This window comes from Rissa tridactyla, chromosome 1 (assembly GCF_028500815.1).
Source record: "Rissa tridactyla isolate bRisTri1 chromosome 1, bRisTri1.patW.cur.20221130, whole genome shotgun sequence".
Taxonomy (NCBI): domain Eukaryota; kingdom Metazoa; phylum Chordata; class Aves; order Charadriiformes; family Laridae; genus Rissa; species Rissa tridactyla.
In genome coordinates, this window is record NC_071466.1 from 210,562,469 (window position 1) to 210,569,876 (window position 7,408).

The window sequence follows — 7,408 nt, forward strand, 5'->3', positions numbered from 1 at the left end:
GGAAATATTGTATTTTTCTATTTACTCCAAAACCATCATCAGGGAAAAAAATGGCAGATTGATACAGAAGTTGGAAGGGTTGAGCTATGTTATTTCACTGCTAATAAATAAAACATCATGTGCTCTCTAAATTACAGCATTTTTCATTAAATATTGGTACTTTCCAAACATTTTACTTTATGGTTCATGCAAGCACTAAAAGAAGCACTAGTGCCTGCTTCTCTCCTAGATTTGTTTGACTTAAAGAATAGTGAGGGACCTGTAATATTGTCAAGATCTAATATTTTTACTGCTACTATTTGTAACCATTTGTAATTAATTTCTCCTGAGTTAACAATTTGGGAGAGTTGTAGGGGTGTTTTTCTTGGGTTTGCTTTTTTTTTTTCTTTTTTTCAGAAGGTTGCTTGACAGGTGTATTTTTTCCACCTATCAACGGCAGTTGTAACTGAATCTCAAAGATGATACCAATCTTATTTTTCTTACGCACAAGAAACATTAAGATGATGCCTAACAGCAGCAGGACATAGTTGAAGCAGAGTATCATGATAAATACGTAGCTGCTATCTGAGTAACAGCGGATAGAGTGTTATGTTTCCCCTTGACAAGCAATTTAGAGAAACTGATGTGTATTCTGAAAGATCACGGTCCAAGACTTCAGCTGGTGTAAAGGAGTATTTTCACAAAGTTCCGTGGAGTGGTTGAGACCATTCAAGAAGCTGCCATTTTACTGTTGGACATTTTTTCCTATCCCTCAATTTCATGTCCTAAGTACTCTTTGCCGGATAACACCTCAGTAAATGCAACACTCCTGAGTATTTTCCTGAAGATATGCCGACACAGCAGTGCTTGTTCCTGGGGCACAGACTCTGACGTGTAACGAACAGAATGCCCTATAACACACTACAGGAGCAGGGAACACAGCCCTTACCTGCAGACAGATGAATCAACACGGCATCTTTCCTTCTGCCCGTGTTTGAGAAGGAGATTCCAGGCTGGGCATCATAATCAAGATTTAAGGGTTTGTGAGTAATATCATTTCATTTATACCAACAGGCGAAGGGAGTGGAGAGGGAAAGCAGGCTCTCTTCTCTGCAAGCCGCAATGTCAGGAAGGTACGATGAGCTTTAATGTTTAAAACAACAGTTCTCCAGCTCCGTTATAATTGGAAAAATACAGGTAATTTCTGTGAACAAGACCTCTGCTTGTAAGAGTCTTCTTTATTAATAACCACCCAATATCACCACAATATTGCTGGCTTTCCATAACTAGTTGTTTGTGTTTTCATAGCATACACCAAACTGTAGGTGCAACTTCTATGGTTGAATGTGAAATTACAGCCATTTTGAATGTGTTTTGACTTCGTTCATCAATAAACATCATCCTGGGTAATTGTTAGGTCAGTGTGAAGCATTCTAATGCTCAAAAGCATAAAGCAAGCCCAATTTTCTTCTAGCGGGGCTTCTCTGAGTTCTGCTACAAAAGAACTCCCCAAAGTGTCACATCGTTTGTAATAGGAGAAAATAAATTGTTTCTGAACTAAAGATAAATTCAGCAATCGTTGTATTACACACTAGTAGAAGTGCTGGCAGACAATAAAACATGACTGTAAACAATTGCTTCAGCCTTATCTTTCAAAAAATCATAAAGTCAAAATGCCATTTCTTCCAAACACATAAAGAATGCATTTATAGCAAAATACACTCTCTAGTGAATAAGACATACAGTCAGCCCCAACCCCAACTATGTATCAGACTCCATTCATTTCTTCAAGGAAATCCGTGGGTTGCTTATAAAGATACTGAACCAAAATATTGAGGTTATTACTTGAAAGGGTGCCTCCGCTGAGATTAAACCAGGAAATTTGAAAGCCTAGAGGTTGTTCTACAAATATGTGTGTATGTGTCTATAAATATTCCAGCATTTCCTGTAATTAGTGTTGCTCGATACTCTCTGTTTTAGAACATTTTATTAGTTGCTCATAACTTTCCTAATAATTTTAATTAAGAATTTTTCCATGCTGGTACTATCCAGACAGACTGAGAACTAGTTTGAATCAAAACAGCTAATGGTTCTCTGAGAATACTTTTTTCAGTATTAGGAAAAAAAAAATAGTAATGTTTTTTTCTTAGAAAGATTAAATAGCTCTAGGATGCTTTGTGGAGGGATTGGAAATTTGAGCCATTCTACTCAGTTGGTATAGGAAAATGTACAAAGAGATGAGCAATCTACAAGCCTTGGGAAAAATCCTCAATTCATGGATGCTTAAGAGAGATCATTCTGAGCCTAGCAACTGAAATTAACAATAGTACTCTCTCTCCCCTGAGCATCCTTCAGTCCCAGTATGGCCCATCAGTGCTTGGGTGTCCCGTCCATCATTTCTCACACAGCAAACAAGTATGCCCCAGACAGTTCCCACCTCTTTGGCCAGACAGTTTCTTCTTCAGTCTTCTTTGAGACTTTCCCCTTTTTTTACCTTCTCACATCTCTGAGCCCCAGCTCAAGACTGTTCTCAGACTACAGACTTGTCCAGTACTGACCTACCCCCCCACTTCTTTCCCCTTCCTGGTCTCCTGGGCCAGCCTTTTTTCCTGGACAACTGCCATCATCCCCTCTTCTCCTACTGCCCTAGGGTCTTTCTTATTTGTACTTTGATGTCAACTCTTATTCCCTTTGGTCTGTAGCCCTTAGCCATCCTACCCAAATACGTTCCATATTCCAGATTCTTATGCTGCCCCCATGTTGTCCACCAACAAATGTACTTGCAACAATTTCCAAACTGTCTCAGTACCCAAAGCTCCATCCTTTCATGCCTCTTTGACCATTTTAGTCACCCTACCAGTCCCAGCGTCCACCTAGAGTCAATCAGTTCCAGTTTCTCCTCCTCGTTCCCAGTCCCACCACACCTTTTGACACAATGTGCTCATCTGGCTCTTAGGGTTTTTTTTAAATTTTTCTCCTCTATTCTACCCAAGTACAAAAAGGGTTGTTGATACTATGGAAGACTTAAGCTTTCTGACTGGCATTTAGCAAGACTGTAAGAAACTGCTCTTGTCAGCTGAGACAACGGGTAAATTTAATACCAGATCATGTTACCAGGCCCACCACATACTCACAGAGTTGTGTATGTGTACGTGCAAACACACATGCATGCACACATACAAACAAATACACTACTGTGTATATGCAAAAACAAACTACTTTTAGTAGAAGAAGCTTTATCTGTCTAGAAAGATGCAGCTGCCACTTGCCCTGGATTTGTTGATACACCAGAGCTCTTTGGCATTGCTCCACTGATGCAGAGAATCACAAATGCTGCTTATACCAGTTTACAGCTGCTTTCCATCATCTGAGATGCACCACACAGAAAGCTCATACCAGCAGATTTGGTCTTATCTTTATTTTCAGACATTTACAACCCTGATCGCTCTGTCCTTTCCCCAATTATCCTTATGTAAATGGTCTTTAGATTTTAGATGATGAGACAGATTTGCACTGTGATTTTTCACCCTGGAAAGTGAAACTTGTCCAAGGATAAGTTTCCTTGGAACGCTCCCAGGTGAAATTATCCTGCCCCTCAAAATATTATGAAGCATTTTCAGATCAGTATTTTCCTATCAAGAATAGGCTTTTTTCTCTGATAATTCATAGGAGGAACTGAGAACAAATTCAAAAGACCCGAGTATGGAAATAATAGGGAAGTACAGTATTAACTCATTTTGGAGAGTGAATGATGGCCGTCAGTCACATAAATTTGCACCTACGTCACGAACACGGTGGGATATGTAATAGATACCTAAATGGAATCTGTGTACATATTCACTCTGAGTAATACTGAGAGTTTCATTTATTAGCATTCTGAGAGTATATTTGGGAGAGAAAATGCTGCCAAAAAATTACTGCGTGCAACCTTAATGTCACCAGCCTATACTAACATCCGATCTTTTCCGACACCTGAATGAAACTCTACTTTTGGATAAACTAATTTGGGAATTACCAGAGTTTCAAAATAAGGAAATGCTAGGTAATAAAAGATACTCATCTGATGTCCTTTATGATATTAAAGTAGTTCAAACTTGAATCTCTGAGAACAGCTATTTGATTTAAGTGTCTCTAGTTTTTGAAGTCTGAAGTAACTTTCTGTTTAAAGATTGAAATTATGATTGAAATGAATTGATTTAAATAAAAATTAACATTTTCAGCTGTTATATTTCTCCTTGAATTTGAATGATTTATCTTCTTCTTTGAATCAGTATAAGTCAAAACTAACTCTGCAGATGTTTTTCCAGTGTATGATGAGACTATGAGACCAGAATCCAGTCAAGGTAAATTAAGACAACTGAGTTATTAGACTATGAAAGATCCCACTTTTTTTTTTGCAGTATCTTGTTCTCAATAAAATCCAGCGCACTGATGACAAAAACACCGTTATTTGTTTTGTTATCCTGAAGCTTCTCAGAAGAGTCATCAGCCAGTTCAACGGATGTAGATAATTACAGTTATGTGATCACAGAATCACAGAATGACTGAGGTTGGAAGGAACCTCAGGAGGTCACCCTGTCCTGCCCCGCTCAAACAGAGCCAACCAGAGCCAGTTACCCAGGACCATGTCTAGACATTTTTTTAATAACTCGGAGGATGGAGACTCCACAGCCTCCCTGGGCAACCTGTGCCAGGCTCAGCCACCTTCACGGTAAAAAAGCATCACCAGATGTTGATAGGGAACCTCTCGTGCTTCAGCTTGTGCCCATTGCATCGCGTCCTGGCCTTGGGTTGACCTTGGCTGGCTGCCAGGTGCTCATCAAGCCACTCTGTCACTCCCCTTCCATCAACAAGACAGGGGGAGAAAATATGACAAAAAAGCTCATGGGTTAAGATAAGAATAGGGAGATCATTTACTAATTACCGTCACAGGCAAAACAGGCTCGACTTGGGGAACTTAATTTAATCTATTTTCAATTAATCAGAGCAAGATAGAGAGAAATAAAAACAAATCTAAACCCACCTTCTGCCCACCCTCCACACCTCCCACCAACTTCTTCCCAGGCTTAACTTCATTCCTAACTCTTCTACCTCCTCCCTCCCCGAGCAGCACAGGGGGATGGGAAACGGGGATTGTGGTCAGTTTAAAATGCGTCGCCTCTGCCACTCCTTCCTTCTCATGTTCTTCCCCTACTTCAACAGGGGTCCCACCCACAGGATACAGTCCTTCCCAAACTTCTCCAACATGGGTCCTTCCCACAGGCTGTAGTTCCCCAAGAACTGCTCCAGTGTGAGTCCCTTCCATGGTGTGCAGTCCTTCAGGAACAGACTGCTCCAGTGTGGATCCCCCATGGGGTCACATGTCCTGCCAGAAAACCTGCTCCAGCGTGGGCTCCTCTCCATGGGTGGCAGCTTCCTTCAGGGCACATGCACCTGCTTTGGTGTGGGGTGCTCCAAGGGCTGCATGTGGATGTCTGCTCCACATTAAACTCCATGAGCTGCAGGGGGACAACCTGCCTCACCATCATCTTCACCACAGACTGCAGGGGAATCTCTGCTCTGGCACCTGGAGCACCTCCGCCCCCTTCTTCTTCACTGACCTTGGTGTCTGCAGAGTTGCTCTCACATATTCTCACTCCTCTCTCCCAGCTGCTGTTGCACTGCATTTTTTACCCTTTCTTAAATATGTTATCACAGAGGTGCTACCAACATCATTGATTAGCTCAGGTTTGGCCCACAGGGGGTCCATCTGGGAGCTGGCTGGCATTGGTTATGCCCAACATGGAGGAAGCTTCTGGCATCTTCTCATAGAAGTGACCCCTGCAGTCCATCTTCTACCGCTCCTGCCGCATAAACTGAATACACACTGGGCATCACCAAAAAGATCCTGGCTCTATCCTTTTGACACCCTCACTTCGGATATTTATACTCATCGTTAAATGCGGTCCACCCCCTGAGCCTTCTCTTCTCTAAGCTAAACAGTCCCACTCTCTCAGCCTTTCCTCATAGGAGAGGTGCTGTGAAAGACTAGAACTTTAAAATAATTGTCTCAAAGCTTGCTTAAGCTTCTGCAAATCAATGGCAGGCTTGCAGGCCAATAAGAAGCTCACTTGTATCTATTTAGCACCTTCTGCAGACCATCCTCTTGCTTGCCAGTCACCACCCAAGATTGCCATCAGCTGAAGAGGATGTGCTGCTCCCACCAACTGGAAAGGGTGTAGGCCCCTGGCTATCAGAGTGGCCAGACCCTGCCTAGCCCGGGGCCCACCCGAGCCTGTGCCATTAACTCCAAAATTGCTGAAGCCAAGCACTGCCCAAGCAGCAAGGGGTCAGGAAAAGCTTATAAGGCAACCATGTAAAATGACAATTAGCTGGGCAAAGGCCACTGTCATGCTGATTGGCCAAGCTATGGACTGACCTGGGCTACCTGGACTATAACTGGCACAGTGACCCACCACAATTTGGGAATCGGGACCGAGACCCCCACCACCATCAACCATGGATCAACGGGATGCCACTGAACTTCTGGAGGACCGCCGAGAAGTTGTCGGGCCTGTGGTGGTGACTATACTCTTGCTATACTCTGTAGTACTGCTTCTCTTTTCTGCCTTTCCTCTACTTCTGCCTTTACTCTTTTGCTTGTCTCAGTGACTTTTGCTGGGGAATAACAATAAACCTGCAAACCTGCAGTGAGCGGCATCTGACCTCGTTTGCGTCATAATTTCACACTTGGAACCATTGTGAACCTCTCCCAGGCCCGATGTAGTCATACTGGGACATAACAGGTGCTCCAGTCTCTTAGTCATCTTCTTGGCCCTCCGTTGGACACTGTTCAGTATGTTCATGTTTCTCTTGTACTGGGGATCCCAGAACTGGACACGGTACTCCAGGTGTGACCTCAGTAGTGCTGAGTAGAGGGGAAGGATCACCTCCTTCGACCTGCTAGCAATACTTTGTCCAATGCAGCCTGGGATACCATTTTCCTTCTTTGCTGCAAGGGCGCAATGTTGGCTTGTGTTCATCTTGGTGTCCACCAGGTACTTTTCTGAAAGCTGCTTTCTAGCTGGGTGGCCCCAGCCATGCGCTAGTGAATGGGGTTGTTCCTTCCCAGGTGCAGGACTTTGCACTTCCCCTTGTTGAACTTCATGAGGTTCCTGTTGGCCCATTTCACCAGTCTGTTGAGTTCCCTCTGGATAGCAGCACGACCCTCTGTCTTACCAGCCACTCCTACCAGTTTGGTGTCATCAGAAAACTTGCTGAGGGTACACTCTGCCCCATCATCCAGATCATTAATGATGACTGCACCCAGTATTAATCCCTGAGGTACACCAATAGTCACTGGCCTCTAACTAGACTTTGTGCCACTGATCGTCACCCACTGGGCTTGGCCATTCAGCCAGTTTTCAATCCACCTCACTGTCCGCTCATC